General features: G+C 40.5%; 1 protein-coding gene and 1 long non-coding RNA gene across 3 annotated transcripts in view; one reads left to right on the top strand and one right to left on the bottom strand.

Moving 5' to 3' along the window:
- RBPJ (recombination signal binding protein for immunoglobulin kappa J region) overlaps window positions 1-24,550 on the bottom strand; it is a 218,205-nt gene that overhangs the window by 105,546 nt on the left and 88,109 nt on the right. The gene's annotated exons all lie outside the window — the stretch shown is intronic.
- On the top strand, window positions 856-11,084 carry LOC130543259 (uncharacterized). The gene is made up of 3 exons (XR_008958471.1): window positions 856-962; window positions 6,567-6,684; window positions 8,506-11,084. It is a non-coding gene; the product is annotated as an uncharacterized LOC130543259 (long non-coding RNA).

The following is a 24,550-nucleotide window of genomic DNA, read 5'->3' as shown; positions in this document are numbered from 1 at the left end:
CACCTCCCTTATGCTAATGTCTGCGTTAGATGCTGGAGCTACAGATGCCTGGAGTTCGGCGAGTGACAAAACTAGAAGTGTCTTCCCTCTATTCGCCCCCCCCCCATGCTTGCGCACAGACAAGGTGACGACGTGGGCTGACCCTTCAGAGCTCTGTAAATGGAAAACTTTTGCAGTTGAGCTCTGTGGACTTAGCTTTCTTCTCTTTGGGTGTGAAATGAGGTCAGACCAAGGCCTCTGGCAAAGACACCCCTAATGTCCACCTCGTATATGCATGCCAGAGCGCCGCGTAGTTTTCTCCAGAGGTGAAACCTGCGTTGGAATTGAGCCCCCACCCGCACTCAAACCAGAGGTGCCCCTGGGGCAGAGAGCTGCCTGCTATGTGGGCCTCCTTAGCACCTCATCGCCGTCCCCAGCCGTGTGTGAACCCAGGTGGAATGGGGACAGACTCGCGCGGGTCCTTCCGTGGGCCTGGCACAGTCGAGGGCGCTGGTTGCTACCTGGAACGCACTTCAGGCAACCCAAGCCTGGAAACCCCGGAGCAAACTTGGTCCGTTTGGACTTTTAATAGAAAAGAGAAGGGCCCGAATTCTGACCCCTCCTTCCTACCTGCCACATCCCTTTCTCCACCCTCGCCACCCCCGCCAGCCTTGCCCTTTCAATTCCTAGAGATTCCCAGATCGAGCACTGCCTCCTGTAGGGAGCCCCAAAACCCGGAGAACTGGAATTCGCTGCCGGAGACCTGCTAAAGGCGCTGCAGGATTGGCGCGGCACACGCGAGCGGCACTGCGCATGTGCCCAATGCGGGCAGCCCAGTCTCACGCTACACCTCCTTCCCACCGCCTTCCACTACTCAACTCAGACACAACACGGGCCGTGGGAAATTTCCTAAACCTCGCGAGAACGCGCCCGCTGTTGCCTATGCTTTCGCCCCCAAATCTCGCGGAGCCCAGGCGGGACAGGTGTTTGTCTAGTGCTGCTCCCGGCGCTGTTCGTGCCGCGCGTGCCCGGGTGGCGGGCGGCGGGCGGCGGGCGCGGGCGGGGTGGGAAGGGAGCGGCTTGCTGCGGAGGCGGGGCGGGTGGGCGCGTGGCGGGGAGCGCCCGGCGGAGGGCCGCTGGGAGGGGGCACGACGTCTTGCACACACACGCCGCGTGACACTTTGTGAAAGAAAAATGGGTGGCGGGGTGGGCGGGCTGTAAAGGAAGAAGGGGAAGCCAGGAGATTAGAAACTCCTTTTGGTGCAGATGGTAAGAGGTCAGACTATAGAGCCGGAGGAACCCCAGGCCGATCCCCGGGGAGGTTTCCTGTCGCCTTCCTCGAGCCTGGTACTTTCCTAAAATGTGTTTGACGCCGCGCCCCCGGCCTCCGGGAGCTGACGGCCCCCAGTGTCGGGTTTGAGTCATGCCTCTGAGTCACCTAGTCTGGCCACCACTTTACTTGGTTTAAAACAAGTTCGGATTTCCTTAGCTACACTCTTCTCGCATTGGTTGTTTTCTTTCTGATCTACCCGCTGGCATCGCTAGTGGAATAGGGGGAAAAAATACTGCTATCTGCGTTCTTGCATTGTTGCCCCGTATAGATTCCGCCCCCCATCCAAGGACACAATTTAAAAATTTCTTTCCCCTAATCTCTTCCTAGCCTTTTGAAGTAATTCCTATATATGACTTTCTGTTCTTGTATTTTGTTTACCTTTACTCCCACTAACAAGAGTTACAATAATGGCTTTCCTTCACTTTCCATGTGTTTGCTGAAATATTCGTTCCATTTTAGGTATAGTTTCATCAGATGTTTTAGATACGACTGTTTTAAGTGTATCCTTCTTTTGAATTATTTATTTGTCCAGTGAATTCCTGGTTACATTCTTCAGTCAGGCACATTTCATTCAGATTGCCCTGGTGTGGTTTCTTTACCAGCCCAGCCTGGCATTTTCTAGGAGCTGGGGGATTGGTGATATCACAGACCCGCAAATGCGGAATTGAATTGAGTTTTGATTTTTGGAGGACAGTGAGTCCTCTAACAGAGGCTCATGTTCTGCTTATGTGGTGGACAAGAAATCAAGTTTTTGAGTTGTTTTCAATGTTTTTAGTTATGTGTGCATTTTCTTATCCCTTTAAGTATTTCACACAGGAAAATGGATGTACGGACATTTAATACAATAGCTCACTGCAAGTCTGCTTTGGAACAGGATAGCTCAGGAGGAGGACAATGCCCCTGGGCAGATTCCTTAGAGTCTTCATCCCAAGAAGTCATTTCAGTCATGGTCTAGTCCAGCCCATTAACTTAATCTGGAACCCTGGCCATCTGAGAACCCCAGCCACAGAAAGCTATGGTAACCATAAGCCAAATCACAACTCATCCTCACTTTAAAACATGATCTGCCTGCATTCTTTCACCAATCCAGTAAATGACAACTCCATCCTACTTCTTTAAGCCAAGAACCTTGAAGTCATTCTTGCTTCCCTTTCCTCTCACATCCAGTGTCCAATCTAACCAAATCATGCCAGCCATTCCTTCAAAACAGACCCATGGTCCAAATATTTCCACACCTCCATGGCTACCAGCCCAGGGTGACCCATCTCCTTTCTCACCTGGTTTACAGAAAGTCTCCTAACTGGTTTTCCCTTCTTCCATTCTTGCCCTCCCTCAGTTTGTTCTCAGTAGAGCATTCAGAGCAACCCTCTAGAACACATGGTTTTCCTATTTCACTCTAAGGACCTACACCATCTGACCTGCTACTCAAATCCCCTGACCTCCCTGACCTCAGCTCTTCCTCTTTCCCTTGCTCACTAAGCTCTAACCAGCAGTCTAACTTGCTGTTCCAGGACATACCAGACACACTACCAACTTCTGCTCTTTCCTTCAGATACCTTGCTCATTTTTTCACTGCTTTCAGATATTTGCTTAAGTGTCACCTCAGTGAGGCCTTCCCTAACAACCCTCCAGGAAAGTGATTCCTCATACTCCCTATTCCCTCCTTCGCTATTTTTCCCAAGGCATTTATTGTGTTGTGTTTACTCTCTGCCTCCTCCCATTATAATGTAATCTTAATGACGACAGGCACTTTTGTCTATTTTATTCATTGTTTAAACCTAAGCCACTAGAACAATGCCTCCTGCGTTGTAGGTGCTCAGTAAGTATATGTAGAATGAACAGGGTATCTTCCACTCTATAGCAGAAGACAAAAGATACTGAAGACTGGCAAAGCCTTCTAGGGTTCAAAACAGTATTGGGGTTAGACCAACAATGAATGCTACAGTGCCAACCTGCCTGGGGAGAAGAGATCCTATAGAGCAATCATCTGTATTGACTTTCTGCAAAAAAAAAAAAATTCTTGCTCCTGGGTTAAACCAGTAGATGAATTTACACTTAATTGAAGGGTTTCCTTTATTCATTTTAGAACCTCAGGAAAGAACATACTATTGGCAAGGGGTGCCTGGGTGGGTGGCTCAGTCGTTAAGCATCTGCCAGGGCCCCAGGGATCCCAGGGTCCTGGAATCAAGCCCCACATCAGGCTCCCTGCTCATCAGGGGAGTCTGCTTCTCCCTCTTCCCCCCTCCATGCTCGTGCTCTCTCTCTCTCTCAAATAAATAAATAAAATCTTAAAAAAAAAAAAAAAAGAAAAGAAAATACTACTGGCAAGATGTCAAGAAACAGGTATTCACATATGTCCTAATGGGAGTGAAAATGAGCATAATCTTTATGAAACCATTTTCCCAAAACTTGTCACTACCTGTTAATCTTACAATCCCATTTCTAGAAATCTATCCTACAAATAGACTCACACATGTATAAAATTACCTATGTATTGTAGCATCGTTGATGGTAGAGAATACTAGTAACAATCTACATGTCAATCAAGAGGTGTCTTATTTATAAAAAAAAAATGATCATACCTGAAACAAATATAACACTGTATGTTAACTATACTGGAATTAAAATTAAAAACTTAATTTAAAAATCATATATTCTCAGAATTGAATAATATGCATCTGTTAATAAGCTGAGGCTGCTTTTTATGCACTTACACAGAAAGATTACAAAGTTTAAAAAGCAAAGTACAAAATAGCGTTAGATAAATACATACTTATTTGCCTCTATGTATCTAAAATGGCTCTGGAAGGACACACTAGAAACTGTAAGGGACTCAGTGGTTGGAGGGTGTAGTGAGGAGGGGACTTATCTCCCAGTCAGCTGTCTTGGGTACTTTGAATTTTGTACCTAGTGCATGTATTGCCTATTCAAAATATAAAACATAAAAAAGGGAAAACGAAAGAAAAGGATTAAATGTGCAAGAAGAAAAAAATTGACCGAATAAAATTTCCTTGGTCCTGTTGGCTAGAAAATTATTTTCTAATAGAAATGATGGATTTGACCTACCATCTCAGTAGAATTAACTGCAGAACTGTCAGTACTTTACTCCAGTCATTGAGTAACACTAAACTCACACGTAAGTCCATTCACACAGCAAGTTTGGAGTGCCTACCACTTTATGTCAGGGACAATCTCTAGTGGTTTAAAAAGCTAGATAATGCATAGACCTCGGGGGACTCTCTGGCTAACACAGTACACAGACCAGTTGCAGTAATTCTAGGATTGATGGATGAGTTTAAGGACATTGGAGTACAATGGAAGAAGCACCTAACTCCTGACTGACGGACCCTAGGAAACCTTACAGAGAGAACTACTGAACTGACTCTTAATAGAGGGGGAGTTTAGAGGACCATCAGAGGAGGAAGAAGCATGAGAAGCACAGGAAACAACATGTTCAGGCTCTGAGGTGTGAAAGAGTATCTTGTACTCAGGGGAACTCCAGGTGGGCGTTTGGTGCGTGTAGAAGCGGGGTGGGCATCCTAAGCAGGGTCACAGGGAGGATCTGCAGAAAGGTCCTCAAAACTTGGCATCAGAATCCCCTGCGTCCCACTCCCTAAGACTCTAAATGAGTAACTCTGGGCTGAAGCCTGGGAACAGGCATTTCTAGCAGGCTGGTCAGGGACTCTGATGCAAATTGTCCATGAGCCAAACTTTAAGAATCTTTGTCGGAGGGGTTACACAAAATCTTTCTTCAAGTGTTTAACATTAAAGGGAGTAACGCGTATAGTGTCTTTTTTAAAAACAATAAACCAAATATTTAAATATTAAAAGGAATGAGCTTCAAAGCCCCTGAGTGCGTGTGAAGCAGTTAGTGGCAGTAAGATAAGCACATTCATGAAGGGGGCATGCTTTGCTGGGGTGGTTTAAACCCAGGGACACATTTCAACCTTGCTCTTATTCATCTTGCTCTTATTCATCTTCCATTAATGAGACACAGTAAAGCACTGAACATTTTGCCGGGCAGCCTCGTGATGAAGAACGTGGGCTCTGACACCACATTGCATGCGTTCAGGCTCTAAGACCTTAGACAAGTTACCGCCTATTGTTAATGCCACTCCCCCTGCTTGTGTTCTCTCTCTCTGTCAAATAAATAAATCTTGAAAAAAAAGAAATTAGGAACTTTTTCATAGAAAGAAAATACCATATGATTTCAGTCATATGTGGAATTTAAGAAACAAAACAGATGAACAGAGGGGAAGGGAAGGAAAAATAAGATGAAAACAGAGAGGCAGACAAACCATAAGAGACTCTTAACTATAGGAAACAAACTGAGGGTTGCTGGAGGGGAGGTGGGCGGGTGGGGGGGGGGTGCTGGGGTAATTGGGTGATGAGCAGTAAGGAGGGCACTTGATGTAATGAGCACTGGGTATTATATGCAAATGATGAATCACTAAAATCTACCCCTGAAACTAATAATCCAGTATATGTTAACTAAATTGAATCTAAATAAAAAATAAGAAAAAAAGAAATTAACAACTTTTACTCCAGGAAATTTTTTTCTTTTTTCTTTCTTTTTTTTAATTTTATTTGTTTATTTTTGAGAGAAAGAGAGCATGGGGGTGGGGAGCAGAGGAAGAGGGAGCAGCGGACTCCATGCTGAGCAGGGAACCTGACATGGAGCTCGATCCCAGGACCCCGGGATCACGAACTAATATAGAGGCAGACTCTTAAGGAGGGCACATATTGCATGGTGCACTGGGTGTTATACACAACTAATGAATCATCGAGCCTTACATCGAAAACCGGGGATGTACTGTATGGTGACTAACATAATATAATAAAAAATCATTATTAATAAAAAAAAAAAATAGAGGCAGACTCTTAACCAGTTGAGCCACCCAGGTGCCCTACTCCTGAAAAATGTCTTAACTTGTGGTTTTCATTCATCTTTATAAGCATGAATCCCCCCTTTTTTAATAATAGTATCCCCATTGTTTTCTACAACATGTGAATTAAGGTTAATAAAATGTACAGGAGATTGAAAGAGTGTCAAGGATTCCATCAGATATGTAATTCTAGAAGGAAAATAAGGATTAAAAGAAATAAAGAGAACACTGAAAGTGAGTCATGGAGTGGGCTTCAGGAGAATTTGAGGAACAAAAATAAATATTCACTCTTTTCTTTCCAACTGTGTTTGATGTTCACAGGATTCTTTGGCCCTGGGAATTTGATTTTTTTTCTTCTTTTTTTGCAGACCCAAAGCTTTACATAACTTGCTAACATGTGCAGCAGTTCAAGAAGGTGAAGTAAGAAAAAGGACGGGCCATTTACTCTAGTGACGTGGAACGTGAATGGAATCTAATGTACATTTGGTGTGTACAAATCTAATAATTCGTCAAAAGTTTCATAGCTAATGTAATTGGAAGAAAATGTTTCCATGTGTGATTGATACGGCTTGTTCTTTTTAGGATATTAACAAGATCAAGTCAGTTTTACAAAAAAATGACAAAATGACAACACTATACCAAAAAAGACAATACCACATGAATCGTAAAATACCGGTTGTTTACAAGGGAATATACATAAATTTTGATTTTCTAAACTTTCCCCTTTGTCATGTATCCAGTATTGCAGTGGTTTTTGGTTCTGTGGTGAGCCAGTGTTGAACACCCATAGTTAAAAGAAGACAGCTGGGATACCAGGGAAAGAGCGCTGGACTAGCTTTACCGTGGAGTCCTAACCTCTACCACTAGTCAGAAGGCCAGCTGGGGGCAAGTTAATTTTTCCTTCTCTGCTAATAGGGAAGGTATAACCTCTCGCTTAGGCACATTTTAAGAATCAGTTCAGACATTGCATGAAATAACGGTGTACACAGTAGGCACTCAGTAAATGTTACCTCTTTAGGAAATCCTCTCACCCATACTGTTGCTCAGTTCGGTTTTCTTTTGTTTTTTCTATTAAATGGACTAGTACTACCTCCCTTAGAGATTTGTTGCACAAAGCAAGCTAGGTAATTATGTAGATGATTACATGGAAAGAATTGTCTCTCCATAAGTCCATTGTGTTTAGTTTTGGTTGGCACATTTATTTGTAAAAAATTGACTATGGTTATGTAGGAAATCAAGAGAACAGAAAAAGATCCCTATGTTTTTCTCCTCTGGCCTGTGTTACTATTAACCTTGGGCACAGATGGCCTTTATCAGTTTTTCAAAGAAAGCTTACCAGAAAGGTTTTACTCTTTGCATCTGTGTTACTTTGTGTCATAGATAGTGTAATGATAAGCATCAACTGGTAGATATGACCTTTGTGGCTAGCACCCTTGTCCAAAACAGACTAAGATCAACTTAGGAGCCAGTCTATTCAAGCACTGACAAATAGTGAGAGATAGCAACTCCTGTCTTGTGGAATACCTAGCTGGGTCAGAGAGAGTTGATTACGAATCCCCTGGAACATCATAATCAAAGTCGTACATTGTCCCTTTTAATAATTGCTATTATATCAGGATGTCCATATTTTTTATTTAAGCTATTTTTAAAAATCTTAATTATGTCAAAATGTAGAAATTAAAAAAAAGAGATCTTATGGAATTACTGCAGGAAAAAGGTATCTAAGATAATTTATAATTATTAGGCTAATAATAAATATTGAGTATGGGCTTAATTTTATGCAAGAAGTATGTTTGAAAAGTTTCATCTCAATCTCATAATGATGTATTTAATTTGGAAAAGGCATTTAGAGAAACTCTGTATTTAAAGGTATCTTTAAAGACTTCGTGTTAGGGGCATCTGGCTGGCTCAGTCAGTAGAATGTGCGACTCTTGACCTCGGGGTCGTGAGTTTGAGCCCCACGTTGGGTATAGAGTTTACTTAAAAAATAAATAAATGAACAAAATAAAAGTCAACATACATTTTTAAAAAACTAAATAGAAAATTTAAAAAATAAAGATTCCATGGTACATGTGATAACTGGTATTGTTGTGTATATAGGTTTTGCTACTTAGATGGTTATTTAAATAAATTCTATCATGATTAGCATCCTGTGGAAGCTAAAATAAGTTATATTAAGGTGTTATGAATATCCTACTAGTGGAAAAAACATTTCTCAAGATCTTAACTACAAATTGCCTCCCATCTAAGTGCTTTGGAAAGATTTGGAAATTTATGCATGCTTCTTTTTTTTTTTTTTTCTTCCAGCTTTCCAAACACTTGGCTTAAATTCTACCCTCAGAATTACTCTTGACTTCAGTGAGAGTTATAAACTATCGTCTGGGAGAAGCATTTGGCTCCTACTTTTCAAGTCTAAGGTTCTCCAGAAATGTTCTTATGAAATGTGAATCTGATTTTCATCACACAGTTTTACCTACATAGCATCATATTTTCCTTCACCAGCAAACACTAAGTATTTTATTTTTAACTTAGCAAAGCTATATCTGTATTTGCATGGTACTTTCCAAGTTTCCGAAATAGGCAACAAATCAAAGAATCTAGGCAAAAAAAGGACTTAAGAACTGAAAGATAACTTCTGAAAAACAGATTACATACAGAAGTATTTAGTTTTATGCAATAGAAGATTTTTGAAAAGTCGTATGCCAATCTAACATGCAGGCAAGCAGCTTTCTATTTAAAGGGATACTATGATACCCAATTTGTGAATCGACAGAAAATATAATTGAGTCTACACTGTCCCAAGCCTTCTCACAAATATCATCTCAATCAGTCCTCAGGACAAAGTAGGAGGGAGGGGGTTTTATTCCTGGTGTTTTTGTTTGTTTGTTTGTTTCTTTCTTTCTTTCTTTTAAGAGAGAGGGAGGGAGGGAGAGAGAGAGAGACAGAGAGAGAGAGAGAGAGGAGCAGCAGAGGGAGAGTGAGAGAGAGAATCCCAAGCAGGCTGCATGCCCAGCACAGAGCCCAACATGGGGCTTGATGTCACAACCCCGAGATCATGACCTGAGCGGAAATCAAGAGTCGGAAGCTTAACTGACTAAGCCACCCAGGTGCTCCTTTATTCCTGTTTTTACAAACGAGGCTCAGAGAGCATGCCTTACACAAGTTATACCTCTAGAAGTGGAGTTTCTGATTGTCAGTGAGTTGTTTTTTTTTACTACAGAAATTCAAATGATTTTATTATTACAACCTGATAGAGAATATCTTATGTCAAATACTCAGCAGCTGATTATAATTTTAATAACTTATTTACAAAATTATAAATGGTAAGGAATTAAAAAAAGATTTATTTTTAAATAGCTGTTTATATGAACTAGTGAATGGCAAAGGGTGGGTAGTCAAGGAAGGGAGAAGACCTAATAATACCCTTGTAGATTTTTGGTATGATTATTATTTTAAAAAATAATTCACCAAAGACCCCACAAAAGAAAAACACTGTAAATATAGACACAAAATCCTCAACAAAATACAGATGGCCCTTACCTTACAATGGCTCAACTTACAATTTATTGACTTTATGATGGTGTGAAAGTGATATGCATTTGGTACAACCCATACTTCAAATTTTTGAATTTTTATCTTTTCCAGGCTAGCAGTACATGTTATGATTCTCTCTCATGATGCTGGCCAGTGACAGCAAAATGCAGCTCACAGTCAGCCACACAGTCACAAGGGTAGACAACTGATCCACTTACAACCATTCTGAGCCCATACGATCATTCTGTTTTTCACTTTTAGTATGATATTCAATAAATTACATGAGATGGTCAATACTTTATTATAAAGTAGGCTTTTGTTAGATGATTTTGCCCATCTATAGGCTAATGTAAATGTTCTGAGCATGTTTAAGGTAGGCTAGGCTAAGCTATAATGTTTGGTAGGTTACATGTATTAAATGCATTTTTGGCTTATGATATTTTCAACTTCTGTTGGATTTATCTGGACGTAACCCACCCCATCCTAAATCAAGGAAGAGCTGTATTAGCAAACACCAAACAAACTAGGAATAGAAGGAAACTTGTTCAACCCAATAAAGGGCATCTATGAAAAATCCAGAACCAGTATCATATTTAAAGGTAAAAGACTGATGTTTTTATACTAACATCAGGAAGAAGGCAAAGCTTTCCATTCTTTCCACTTTTATTCAACATTATACTGGATGTTCTACTCAGATAATTTGGTAAGAAAAGTAAATAGAAGGCATTGGGGTGCCTGGGTGTCTCAGTCGGTTAAGCATCTGACTTTGGCTCAGATCATGATCGCAGGGTCCTGGGATCAAGCCCCACATTGGGCTCCCTGCTTAGCAGCAAGTCTGCTTGTCTCTCTCCCTCTACCCTCCCCTCACTCATGCTCTCTCTTGTCTCTCTCTCTCAAATAAATAAATAAAATCTTTAAAAAAAAAGAAAGAAAAGAACAAAACTTTTTTTCTTTTAAGATTTTATTTATTTATTTGACAGAGAGAGAGACAGCCAGTGAGAGAGGGAACACAAGCAGGGGGAGTGGGAGAGGAAGGAGTAGGCTCCCAGCAGAGGAGCCTGATGCGGGGCTCAATCCCAGGACTCTGGGATCACGCCCTGAGCCGAAGGCAAATGCTTAATGACTAAGCCACCCAGGCGCCCCAGCAAAACTATATTTGCACATGACATGATCTTATAGAACATTCTAAGGACTCCACTAAAAAAGTATTAGAACTAATACACCAGTTTAGCAAGGTTGCAAGATATAAGGATATAAAAATCCATTATATTTCTATATATATTTGCGACAAACAAGCCAAAAATAAAATTAAGAAAACAATTCCATTTACAATAGTATCAAAAAGAATAAAATACTTAACAATAAAATTTAATTAAAAAAAAGTTCCATTCTTATGCTCTGAAAACTACAAAACATTGTTGAAAGAAACTTAAAAAGATCTAAATAACTGGAAAGGCATCTCATGTTCATAGATTGAAAGAAACGATTATCAGGATGGCAACACTCCCAGATTGATCTGTAGAGTCAACATAGAAACTATCAAAATCCTGGGGCGCCTGGGTGGCACAGCGGTTAAGCATCTGCCTTCGGCTCAGGGCGTGATCCTGGCGTTATGGGATCGAGCCCCACATCAGGCTCTTCTGCTATGAGCCTGCTTCTTCCTCTCCCACTCCCCCTGCTTGTGTTCCCTCTCTCGCTGGCTGTCTCTATCTCTGTCGAATAAATAAATAAAATCTTTAAAAAAAAAAAAAGAAACTATCAAAATCCCAACTGTCCACTTTGCAGAAATTGACAAGCTATTCCTAAAATTCATATGGAAATTCAAGGAAACCAGAATAGCCAAAACAATCTTGAAGACAGACAAAGTTGGAAGATTTACACTTCCCCTTTTCAAAACTTACTACAAAACTATAGTAATCAAGACTATGTGGTACTGAAATGAAGTAGACATACAAATCGATGGAATAGAATGAGAGCAGAAATAAGCCCTCACATTTGTGGTCAATTAAGTTTCCAATTTAAGTGTCAAAACAGTTTAATGGAGAAGAAATAGTCTTCAACAGATGGTGTTGGGTCAACTAGATATCCACAGGCAAAAGAATGAAGTTGTGCCTGAACTTCACAACATATAAAAAAAGACCTTAAAATGGATCAGAGACCTAAATGGGGGTGGGGGAGGGGAGTGACTGCTAAAACTGTAAAACTCAGAAGAAAGCATTAAAATAAATATGCATGACCTTGTACAGCAATGGTTTCTTAGACAATAAAAGTATAAGCAACAAAAGACAAAAAACAGATAAATTGGATTTCATCAAAACTAAACTTTTATGCTTCAAAGGACACTCTCAAGAAAGTGAAAAAGACACCCCGTGGAGTGGGATTAAAATATTTGCAGGGGCGCCTGGGTGGCTCAGTCAGTTAAACGTCTGCCCTCAGCTCGCGTCATGATTCCAGGGTCCTGGGATCGAGCCCTGCATCGGGCTCCCTGCTCAGTGGGGAGCCTGCTTCTCCCTCTCACTCTGCTGCTGCTCCCCCTGCTTGTGCTCTCTCTCTCTCTCTAATAAATAAATAAAATCTTAAAATATTTGCAAATCATATATCTGACAAGGATCTAGCATTCAGAATATATAAACATATACAAATAGATAAACAGTTCTTAAACTGAATAATAAAAACTACCACCCAATTTAAAAATAGGCGAATGATTTAAATAGACATTTCTCCAGAGAAGATATTAAATGATCAATAAGCTCATGGAAAAATATTCAACATCATTAGCTGTCCAGGAAATGCACATGAAAACCACAATCTGATACCATTTCACACCCACTAGGATGGCAGTAACCAAAGACAGATAATGACAGATGTTGGCAAGGAGGTACAAAATCAGAACTCTCACACATTAATGTGATGGAAATATGAAATGATGAAGCCACTTTGGAAAACAGTCTGCCAGTTCCTCGAATGGCTAAAGGTAAACCCGGCAATCCCACTCCTACGTGGATGGCCAAGAGACCTGAGAACATACGTCCACATCGAAGCTTGTACACGAGTCTGCATGGCAGCATTATTCATAATAGCCAAAAAGTAGAAACAACACAAATGTCCATCAACGGATGGATGGTTAAATAAAATGCGGTATATCTATAAAATAAAATATTACTAGGCCACAAAGAGAAATGAAATACTGGTACATGCTATAGGATAAATCTTGAAAATATGCTATATGAAAGAAGTGAGTCACAGTCCCATATTGTATGATTCTGCTTATATGAAATACCCAGAATGAACAAATCTATAGGGATAGAAAGTAGGCTAACAGTTGCCTAGGGGGACGCCTGGGTGGCTCAGTCGGTTAAGCGTCTGCCTGCAGCTCAGGTCATGATCCTAGGGTCCTGGGATCGAGTCCTGCATCGGGCTCCTTGCTCAGTGGGGAGCCTGCTTCCCCCTCTGCCTGCCGCTACCCCTGCTTGTACTCTCTCTCTCTCTCTGACAAATAAATAAATAAAGTCTTTAAAAAAAGAAAAAGATAGTTGCCTAAGGCTAGGAAGAATGGGGTGGGGTTGGGGGTGGGGGGTGGGGGAGGGGAGTGACTGCTAATGGGTGAAGGACTTCTGGAGTGATGAAAATGTTCTAAAACTATGGTGATGATTGCACAACTCTGAATATACTAAAAACCCTTGAATGTACACCTTAAATGGATGAATTAGACAGTATGTGATGTGTCCCAATAAAGCTGATAATCAAAAAAAAGGCAGAAAAAAATTAAAATGTAATTGTATTCAATTACATGATAATTTTTGTCTTAGTCATACGCTGATATAAATGTTCAAGTGCAGGCAAATAAATAATAAAGTCCATAGAAAATTAAGGAATAGTCATCACTGAATCAGTTGACTTACCCTCTAGCTTCATTTCAGAAGTGGACTGACCTTATTTTAAGATAAAAATCATAGTTGAAATGACTGAGTACCAACTTAATCCAAGGACTTCCTGTACAAGATGATCCCATTTGATCCTCCCACGCCCATGAAGAGGACTCCTCCCCCGCCCCGCCTTTTAAGAGCTAAGGAAGCTGTGGCCCAGAGAAAGTAAGTAACTTTCCTTAGCACACTGAACATTCAGTTACAGACAGAGCTAGAATGGGAATTCTGTGGGGGCTTCTGGCCTTCCCTATAACCTGTCCTATGCTAGGCCTGCTGGGTCACTTTCTCTTTCATTACCATTGGTGAATTAAGATCCCAAGGCTGATACTTGGAAGGTAATTACATAATAGATATGTTAATGTTACCTTGAGGATTTAAGATTTGGGACATCATGTCTAGGCCACCGGTGAGAGCTGGTGATGGGGGTGGGGAGTTGTGGGGGTTGGAGTTGGAAATGGAACTTCCTTATTTTCAAATGTGCAGGAAAGGATGAAGAAACTGAAAAGAAAATCCCCAAAGTTCCTTCCAGCTCTAAAGTTCAGTCAGCTTAAGGCTCCACCTTAATGGCCCTGAAGGTACTGGGAATACAGATCACAATTTCTTTCCTCTCCTGACTTAGTCTTGTCCCAGGATCCAGAATTGAGATGTCTCCTTCAGGGCTCCAATGACTACAACTTCATCAGGAAGTGTGTTTTCAGACTATTTCCCCCTTAGCCGTACTCTGCTGGCAAAATGCATGCCAGACTTATCTTTGCAAATTTAGTTCTTTTATACCTATTTAGAAAAATTATCCTTAGGACACATATTTAATTTCAGTCTATACCATGTCTAGTTCTTGTCCTTTGCTGAAATTGCCTTTCCATATGTGACACATTGTAAAAACCACTTTTGAAAATTTTGATTATTTTTAGAATGAATAATATGTACACATGGAACAGAATTTAAAATTTATAGTAGTGAATGCACAGAGTTGCCCAATCTAGCAAATAGAAATACAGGACACAAGTTAAAGTACAGTTAAATTTCAGATAAACAACAAATAAATTTTTAGTATAAATTTGCCCCATCCAGCATTTGGGACATATTGGTACTAAAAATTATTTGTTATTTATCTGAAATTCAAATGTAAGTGGGTGTCCTGCATTTTAGCTGGCAATGCTCAATGGCAGAGAAAAGCAAAAATCCCTCTGGCTGTGGTCTCCAGGGATCCAGACCCTTTCGAAAGGAAATCCTATAACCAGTTTCTTGAGTGTCCTTCCAGGAATATTCTATAATTAACTTTCTTTTTTGCAGCAAAGTTATCAAGCCTCGGTACAAAATAGAACTTGGAAAAAAAGGATCTAAACCAAATATAACAGTGTCTGTGTTTTTCATTTGGACTCATGACCATTGCTAAAGGAACTTAACAGAGGCCATGTGGTGCACAGGGGAGGGATTTTAGTTCACACCAACTGGGTAACCTTGAGTATGTTCCTTAACGCCTGGGATTATCTGCAAAAGGAGGTTGATATTAATACGCACCTCATACATTTGCAGTGAAAATAAGTAACGTGTAATATGTATGCAAAATGCCTGGCACAAGGTAGGCGTGGGATCAGCAGAGCCCCTCTCTGGGTGTCTTAGGATATTCATTCATCTATAACTTTCTTAAGAAGTTCATTATAAAGGCCTCTGTCTGGAAACACAGGCCGGATAAACTAAGTCTGTCTCAGTAGAACCTTCTAAATTTGCCACTGGGTAATTCATTAACTCGGTTTTCTCCCTATAGCCTCTACTCCACCAAATACATCATTCAGGGCCCTGATGGCTCAATTTATTCTATCCCATTTTCACCTCATCGATTCTATTCCTCCATCATCCATGGATTAAAAAAAAAGTATTCACTGAACACCCCCTCTGACAAGGCACTGTTCTAGGTCCTGGGAAGACAGGTTTGAGCAAGTAAGACAAGATCATTGCCCTTGTGTTCAGGGATGGAGACATAGATAATAAAAGGGTAAACAAATAAGTAAGACTATTTTAAATAATGATAGAAATTATGCAAATAATTAAACAGGAGTGGAAAATGGTAGGGGGAGAGGTAAACTGACTTTATCTAGACCGACTGCCCTAGTAATAGTAAATTTCTCCCATCGTACTTAAGCTGCTCAAAGTCCTTTAATTGTGTCATTCCTTTAAGAAGGTTTTGAACAATACAAGTAGAGAGCAACAACCTTTATAATTTTAAGTTCTTTAGACAAAGCAGTATGTACCGACCAAGGCCTTTCAAAAGTATAGACTTGGGTATTTCTACCCTTCTTTGGTAAAGTCTCCATGGGAAAAGGAAAAGTGATGAGCGTTCAAATCCTGAGTGCAAATTATGAATGAGCAAAGCCTCGGACCAGTTATTCACATTTATGATTCACCCCCGCCCCAGACACACACACACACACACACACACACACACACACACACACACACGCAGTGCTGAAATTTGGCTGTTTTCACACCCAGATTAGAAGAGGACAAACCAGATTTGAAGCCATCTTTCTGCCTTTACCTTATGCCAGTTAACCTATAATTTCATGCCACTTCCACTCCTCCCCAAACCTTGCTTCTTCATTAAGAAGTTTTCATTAAAAAAAAAAAAAAGAAAATCATTGTAAAGGAAGTTGGGATATGTTGAGGAGGTTCGGCATAAATAATTCAGCATAATTAAAAAATCACAATATAATAACTTCCTGCTTCATTTTGCCTGTTAGGTCACATATTATCAGAGCTAATATTCAGAGATAATTATTTATTTGTAATGGGGGTGAGTCCTACATTATTTTTAAAGCAGCCTATCTTTTCTGAGAAGCTGCTTGTTGTTTGCAGGATAATGCAATTCCTGTTTGTGCATTATAAAATTAGTACAATTTAGATGAAGAAAATCTTTTTCCTTGGTTCCTCCCAGTGGAATGATGCATTTTCACGATGATTAAAAGCAAAACAGCCAAAAATGCTATATTAGTTCACAAAAATTTCTCAGAATAGTGTATTAAAACTGAAACTGACACATTACGGAGGTGGTAAAATCTACTCACATTCAATTATTTATGGGCAGAAAAAGATTAGATACCATCAGTGCTTGCAGATCTACACAATGTGTTAGCTGTGATATTGGAAATAAGCCTGAAATTCAGGGTGAATCCTCTAGATAAGGATGTTCTTCTAAGCGGGTTTAGAAAACTTGATTAATTATTAGATGCATAAAATTAACTAAGGTATAACATGAGAAAAACCTAAGATACTGTTATATTAAACTTTGCTAAGATAAGAATCATTTTGAAATGTGACTGCTTTCCAGCTTCTTACTTGACTCTCCCTCCCCTGCCCCTAAACATTTTATCTTTTGAGGTATATAAAGCATATTTATTTCATTGCCTCATTCTTTTTTTAGAGTTCTTTTCTTCCTTTTTTTTTTTTTTTTTTTTTTGGAGTGGGAGGGAAATGGGGTGTTGCATATCTTGGGATACTAATACAACTTTCTCTGTCCTACCTTGGTTCTTGTAAGTCTAGGTTTTTAAATGCTACTAAAATGCTTAGTCTATATTCTACTTACACTTTTTTTATAGATTTACTTCTTTTTTTTTGAGGGTTTTTGGGTTTTTTTTTTTAAGTTTATTATTATTATTATTATTATTTAGTGATCTCTACACCCAACATGGGGCTTGAACTCACAACCTGAGACCAAGAGTCACATGCTCTACTGACTGAGCCAGCCAGGCACCCTCAGATTTACTTCTTAAAAGTCCTTTTTTAGAATATAACTTTGTACGTCAATAACTCCACCACTCTTCCTGCCTCTAAAGTTGGATTTTCTTGACCTGGTGATATTAATTTTGGTTTTGTGTAGACAAAAAGTTAACTCCAAAACCTGTGTTCCCCCCAAATCAGCCTCCACAGTTAATCATACTTTAACTCATGTGCTAAGAAACAGGCTGGTCAAAAATACTGCTTTGAACTTAAGTTTTATAGGAATTTATAAACCAGAATGTTTCCTCAAATTATGATTACATTGGGCAAATATTAGTTATCAAGAAGATCCTTTTAATACCTCTCCTTCCTCTTCATTCACTGGAGAGGGTTTGGTTTCTTTTGGAGACGCACAACTAGTAGGGAACGTGGTTTTGGCCATCTCGTGCAAATCCCCGGTAGGGTTTGTAAAACTGCAACCCATAATACCCTCTTGAAAAAACACACTGATTATTTGTGCTTATGCTAGTTCCAAATATTACAATAGTTTCTGGATTTTTGCCACATTCCTCTCTAGATGGTCATTTGGGAGACTTTGTTTATAATGTGTGTTTTGAATGAAATTTTAAAATTCCAAGACCACAGGATGTAAGACTCAATTGTGAGTTAAACTTAATTTTGCACTTTTTCAAAGAGGCCCTTCTTAGATTACAACAATAGCAAACATTGAATAGAAAATGAGAGAAGGTATGTTTTTTCCCAAGGATTAGTGTATGAAAGAATATAAGAGAAAGCATGCTATTTCCAAGGATTAGGGAATGTTTTCAAAATGGCCCATAGTGTTTAGTTGGTGACTTAGGTAAATTAAAACATTAAGCTGTTTTATGGATATCAGGAGAAACATTTTCTTTAGTAATTGTGCTAATTGTGATTTTAAAGTCAGAAACAAAACCCTGAATTTAAAATAGCACCCCCACTCCCTGCCCCAAAAAAGTAATTAAATTCTTGGGGATAAACAGTATAATAACATTTTTTAAAATTTAAAGCAATGTTAAAAATATAAAAGCTCCTTGGGGACTTTTTCCTTCTAATAAATTCTATTTTTTTTCCCCTTATGCTCTTTGTCTATTTTAGAACCTGATGCCTGTTAAAGCAGCCTCAGAGATTTTAGGACAAAATAAATTGGCTTTCCAAAAAAAACGTAAATGGAAGCTTCTTGCATCTGATTACAACCTTCAGGAAGTTTTTTTAGCTTTACAAATGATAGACTTAATAAATCGGCGCGTCTGACTTTAGTTGTTTCGTGCTCCGGCTGTCTGTTACCATTTGGATGTGTTCTTTGACTCTCCATCCTTATCGAACAGAAAACAGTGACCGTAGTAGATAACAAGTTAAGGCCAGCATCCTCTATCAACTGTAAACTGATGAATTTCTCCTCGAGATGTTTCAGTTTACATTCTCTCTATAAATCTCTCTCTCTCTCTTTCTCTCTCTCTCTGTCACACACACACACACACACACACACACCAGTGATTTCTATGACATAACCTTTCTGGAATTCTATAAACACAGGATATGCAACACGGGTTAACCACTTGTCTAGGAAAGAAAATAAGCAGACAGTTGCCCACAGAACACATCTTACATTTAAGCTTCTATGTACGCCAAGAAAATGATCCAAGAAAGTGATCGCTTTGAGTCCCTGCCTGAGTAATAACAGGACCTTGAAAACACTATTGCTATTTTAAATGGATGTTGCTTGTTAACAGAATGCAGAATGAATCATGGCCTCCGTATGAAGTCCTTTTCCTTTAGTGTTGACCTTGATCTTCAGAGAGGGTGTGGTAGGTAGCCAACTACAAATGTAAAGCTTGTATTAGGTACATAGAAAAATATTCTACTTAGAAAATAGAATACAAAATTAATGTCACTGGTTAAAAGAAAATCAATTGTTATTCATCAAGGTAAAGAATAAGATATTAATAGTGCATATATGGCAGCTTCCTGGAAACTTATGAAATAGAGCAGAGAAAGAATGAAGGGCAAGTAAATATCTTCTTTCGCTAAGCCACCTGACTGAAATTGAGCCTGATTAACATTGCCCTAATACAGGGACATCACCCACAACTCGGTGCTTCGCAGCTACATTCAACACGACTTTGTCTATCCTCAGTGACCTGGGGCTGAAAAAAAAAAAGAGCATCCTTAGAGGGAGGGTAGGGTGTGCGCGGTGGGTGTGACCAACAGCCTTGTGTTCTGTAGTTACAGTGGGAGATCAGCGTGCAAAATATCAGCGACTTTTCTATTCTATAGAAGCCATGACATCAGGAAGCTATGATACTGCAGCCAATTCCAGAAACTGCCTGTCAGGGAGTCAAATTAGTCCCTCTAACCGCCACTTAAGACAGATCCCTAGGAAGGCTCTTCAGGGGAGGCAGGAAATGTTGTATCTCCATTGCACCCTTATGAACTCACCTGGGCTTGTTAATTCAGGTGCTTTCTTAGCAGATCTAAATGGAAAAAATCTGTCTCTCCATGATGGAGAGAGAGCATCTAAGCCCTGCAGGGGTGAAGTGGTTTCCTGTGGTTATGCGATTATACAATGCCTTTAATGTCACTCTTGGGGCAACTCTGCAGGAGCACGATCGATCGATCGGTCAATCGGGATGTGAACGCAGCAGAAGGGCCCCGATTGTGGAGGCAGGGAATCCCTTAGGAGGCTCCTTTCTTCCCTTCAAACATCCTTGAATCCTGTGATTATTAAATGAGCAGGACCAAGCTGCTGAACACCCACAGCCAGCGCCTCCCCTCCGATCCCCCAATCAGCCCAGTGGTTGATTCTTGGACGCAGCATGGCCAGAAGACATGGAAGGGGCTGCCAGCACACTGGCTTTTGTCATAGAACCAAGCCCAAGAACTGGGTGTAGAAGGGGCGAGTGTGCCTGGGAAATTCTACACGTTGTTTCACCTCTTGTGCTGCTATCAGCATTTCCTCCCATTCCCATGGCGTCGATACCTTCTGGTCCAGCATCTGTCACAGTACAGCCCCTCTCTGCTTTCCAAAAAGACAACTACTCGCCAAATGAAGCAACCACACTGTGACAGAGAGAGAAGAAGCCCTACTCCTCTCCACACGCGGGCACGCACACAGACATTCACACCCTCTCTTCCTGGATGGCAGCCATCCTTGTCACTTCACCCAACAAAGTCATTGTCATGAAGGAAATGTGGGCCTAATGGAAGAGGAGAAGAATAACCTTGTCATTTCCCTACTTCAATGTTGTCAATTACGTACAGCGTTTCATGCCAAACCCCAGAGTTAGTCGGTCCGGAAGAAATGTCTGGAAGGGATCATTCCTAGGAAGAGCGGAGCCTGGTGACCAGGGTAATACTCAGTCAGGGGCTCAGTGGTTCTTCCTTGATTCTTGTCTCTTCATCATCAACCCTATCCAATCCATTGGCAGGTCCCATTAGTTCTGTGCTCAGACTATGCCCCACATCTAATACTTTTTACCCTCTCCCCATTACAGCGTAGTCCAGGGCACCATCACCGCTCTCTAGGTACCTGCATTACCTGCCCACCTTCTTCCTACTTCGACTCTACCCCCCCCTCCAGTCCATTCTCTATGGGATATCCCGGTGTGATCTCTTAAAATGTAAATCAAGTCACGTGACTCAAATTTAAAACTTTTCATCTACATGTCTATTATTTTTGTTATTCCTCAAGCATCTTGCTATTGTAATTAGTGTTGAAATTAGCGTTGGTTTTTTTAACCAAAAAGCTGTGTGCTGTTTTGCAGGAAACAAACTGCAAACTGAGGGCACCACCTTCCAGATGCAAGAGAAAGGGTGGGTGGTTACAGCTGTCAAAGGCGGAAAGGCAGGAGAGCCCTGGGGGCCTGGAGCCCAGGAAGGAAAAAGGATACTGAGCTGACTTGCCCCTGAGCAGGGGCCTGGGCTGAGCAATGTAAGGACCCCTCTAGGGTGTGGCTCCTGCCCATCCCCCCCCCTTTTCTCCCCCTCCCCCTCACTGCTCTCCCCTGGTCCTTTGCTCCCGCTAGATTCAAAAACCTCTCACTCCGAATGCAGGGACACCTTCTTGCCTCACCTTGCCTTGCCTCTGCTCTGCTTAGAAGGACCTTCACCCAGCTTTTCCTCCTGGTGACTATTTATTCAGTTCACACGGTGCTACAGACTAAATTCCCCCTACCAGAAGCTAATTTCTTAATTGTTCCGCCCCCCTTGCTTGGAAAATTGTAAAATTGCCAAACCTGTTCTTTTTCTCTAAATGACAACTCTACACTGAGATTTTTAAATTCTTTTCCAGCGTCTGACATTTTTTATGTGCCATGAAAATGAACATTTATAATTTTATTTGATATTAAAAAAAAGGTTATACTGAACAATGTCCTATTAATAGGACAGGCAAATAACCTCCCTTGGTCCACACAACCCACGGACCAGAAGAGAACTTCAACACACTGGTGGTTCTGACAAGTGGCTGCCCCACCTTAACTGCCTCCTTCTCTAGACTCTGGGTTATTGTGCAAAGTGTAACACTCCTTTCTCTCTACTCTTTCCATGCCCATTGATTTGGTCTCTCTGAAACACTTTTCAGCCAGGTAGTACAGAAATATAGGTAATAAACAGGAAGCAAAACTTTTAAGTGAATACTTCCTGGCTCGGGCACAGAAACCGTGTTCAAGAAGAATGCTTTTTATCTTTTTAAATGAAGGATTATTTACTTTATTATGTCAACTTCCTTGAGGGAAAACCAACTGGTTTAAAACAGAAATAAGGGCTATTGATTTTTATGTGTTTAATTTACAATTCTATTCTGGAAGGGGGATTCCCATTAATAAATAGAAATACTTATAAGGACTATAATAGCTAAATAAAAGCACACTAAGTCCTCTACTTTTGGGGGAACATTTAGGGTGTATTTTTCAGCTAATGGGATAAATCCTGAAAGAACTGGAGTATTTAAAGAAAGCACATTATTACTGGCGCTAAACTTGAGTCTTTTATGGTAAGAATGGACAGCTGCTTGCACCTGCCCTAAGTTTTTTTCAGGCTAAAGTTATCTATTCCAGGATCCTGTGTCATGCCGTATAAAGCTTTGGTTTCAATCAGTCACTAACCCAGGACCTTGGATATATTTGAAATTCCTTTTGGGGGAAAAAATTGGCCAAGGCTTTTGACAGCATTGCTTCTCACACCCAGGCCAGAGTGGGCTGGCTCTTCATGGTGACAAGAATGCATATTGGCACCTCACCCTTAAAGTCACAGAATCATAGCATTTGTGTCCAAAAAGGGACTCTAGAGTTCAAATGGCACTTACTTATTTTATGTTTTTCTATAACATTATATCAGCATTCCTTGCTCCCCTAGAGCAAATATCCCACACCCCTAATTTAACTGAGGATACAGAACATTTGTATTATACGTGTTTGATAGAGGATGTCGAGACAAAGAAATGAGATTCAGCAGTTCATTTAAGGACTCTCACTTAGAACTCCTGATATTTGAGGAAGATAGTCCAGCAGACAGATTAATCATCTGTTCATGTATATTCTCCAAGTTCCATCCCTTAATTTGGTAAAGAAAGTGGAGGACAGTTTACCTGGGCTGCATTTTCCCTTAGCCTCTTGCTCAAATGTATTCATAAAAGTTAAAGGTGAGGTATGACCTCTGTTTATATACAGGGTTGGTATGAGAATATCTTTCACACAAGCAAGATTGAAGATACTGACCACAGTGTCAAGTTGCATTATCTCTACACAGATCTATGTGATAAATTCCTTCTCGAATTTAGCTTCAGGCAATGATAACATGTATGCTCCCTCTTGTCAGAAAGTGAAACCTCTGTTGCTTATTATGTTTCTCTTTTCACCTTTGCTGCCAGAAAAATATGAACCAAATTTATTGCCAAGTGTAATCTGATAAACTCTGGTGCCTAGAAGTATTTACCCCTCCTGCTTTCTTAAATATTTCATTTGTAAATTGCCTCAAGTCATTGTCGAAGTCTGTTAAGTTGACAATAAAAATTTTAATGAAAAAAAACGAGTAAAAACAATTGGTGGGTAATAAGGAATGGTCAAACTTGCCAATGACACTTGTCTGTGCAAAGACCTTTCTGCCAACGTTCCCATTTTGAGGGTAGTAGAGAGATCTCGTGTTTTGTATCAGAAAAACTGGGCTTAATTCCCAGCTATACAACTTACACGCTGAATAACCTTACAAAAGTCACCTAAGCCTCCATTTCCTCATTTCTAAATGGGGATATTAATGCTGTTGATCCACTGGGTTGTTGTGACAACCAAATGAGAAAACAAGGGGAGATGCTTTCTCAATGGTGAGTCACTCTAGAAACGTTCGTTGTCACAACTTCCGTACTCTGTCTTGTAGTGCTGACCCACCCTCGCCCATACATGATGTTTAAAATAAGTTCACAAAATCACAAATAAATTTAGAAATTCTTTGATACTCCTCTTTTTAGGAGGTGGAGACTAATTTCTCTCCCCTGGAGTGTGGACTGTATTCAACAACTTGTTTCTAGCAAATAGAATGTGGCAGTAGTGACAGTATGTGACTTGTGAGACTAGGTCATTAAGAGCATTGTGGCTTCCTCTTTGCTCTCACTCTTAAATCACTCCTTACAGGCGAAGCCAACTGCCGTGTCATGAGGATACTCAAGCAGCCTTCCAAGGCGCTCCGTGTGGCAAGCAACTGAACTCGCTTGCCAAGAGCCAAGTGAGCACACCATCTTGGAAGCAGACCCTTTGGCCCTAGTCAAGTTTTCAGACTGCACCCCCCAACCGCTGGCCAACTTCTAGCCTACCAACTCCTGAGAGACCCTAAACTAGAACCACCTGGCTAAGGCACCCCCTGAATTCCTGACCCTCAGAAACTCTATAGAAGAGGAAATGTGTATTCTTGCTTAACACACCTAAATTTGGGCTAATATCGGGGGTAAAGGGGGTAACTTATCACACAGCAATAAATAACTGATAAAACGTCCACAGTTACCCACCCATTCACTTGGAAGACACTACTGAGGACAAATAACAGACCTTATTCTCCTCAGATGTTGCTATTAAAGGTAAGTCAAGTGTTTCAATACACTAGAAGCATTGCATTGGAAATCGCCTCAGTGCCCTGTGGTACAATACCCT

This window comes from Ursus arctos, unplaced genomic scaffold, assembly GCF_023065955.2.
Source record: "Ursus arctos isolate Adak ecotype North America unplaced genomic scaffold, UrsArc2.0 scaffold_9, whole genome shotgun sequence".
Classification (NCBI taxonomy): domain Eukaryota; kingdom Metazoa; phylum Chordata; class Mammalia; order Carnivora; family Ursidae; genus Ursus; species Ursus arctos.
This window is presented reverse-complemented; position numbering and strand designations above follow the sequence as displayed.